The sequence below is a fragment of the Morone saxatilis genome, unplaced genomic scaffold (assembly GCF_004916995.1).
Source record: "Morone saxatilis isolate NCDOM2014 unplaced genomic scaffold, NCSU_SB_2.0 Contig22, whole genome shotgun sequence".
In the NCBI taxonomy this organism is placed as follows: domain Eukaryota; kingdom Metazoa; phylum Chordata; class Actinopteri; family Moronidae; genus Morone; species Morone saxatilis.
Window position 1 is genome coordinate 8,927,748 of NW_023339785.1, and position 577 is coordinate 8,928,324.

The 577-nt window shown below is 35.7% G+C and overlaps 1 protein-coding gene across 8 annotated transcripts in view; it reads left to right on the forward strand.

Annotated features, from left to right (window-relative positions):
- Window positions 1-577, forward strand: part of atp8a1 (ATPase phospholipid transporting 8A1) — a 104,703-nt gene that overhangs the window by 82,897 nt on the left and 21,229 nt on the right. The window lies entirely within an intron of this gene.

Genomic DNA, 577 nt, shown 5'->3' on the forward strand with positions numbered 1-577 from the left:
GCTGAGCCCCCCAGCCACACAATACCATCACTCCTCTCTCAGCAGCTGCTATACAGAACAACATTACAACACCACTAAGAAATTACACTTTAGCTAAGCTCAAATACCTGCTTCTTAGTCAAGAGCATCGCAGATGTTCATTGGAGATGGGTTTTGCATATGAACAGGCTTGAAGCATGACAAATCAAAATAAGAAACCCTGAAGGGTTTTAATGTCAATAGTTTTCAATGATAAATGATAAAGAATAGGGAAAGTGGAAAACAAAATGAAACAAATCTATCTATAAATGTAACATACGGAGATGGTGGCATCTACCATAAGTTTGAAACAATTAGACCCTAGATTCAACTACACTGTGCATATACAGCAGTTTTATGAATTTGGTAAAATTTGTAAAATTATTTTTCCTTTGATACCTAGAGAGTACAGTCATATCAAAAAGTAAATACAGTGTGCAAATAAGTCAGTTTTTAAAGAAAATCTTAACTGAAAGGTCTACTTACTCTCTTCTTCAAAGCGTTCAGTTGCATCTCACAGGCTTCAGATGACATGACATGACATGTACAACAGAAAAGC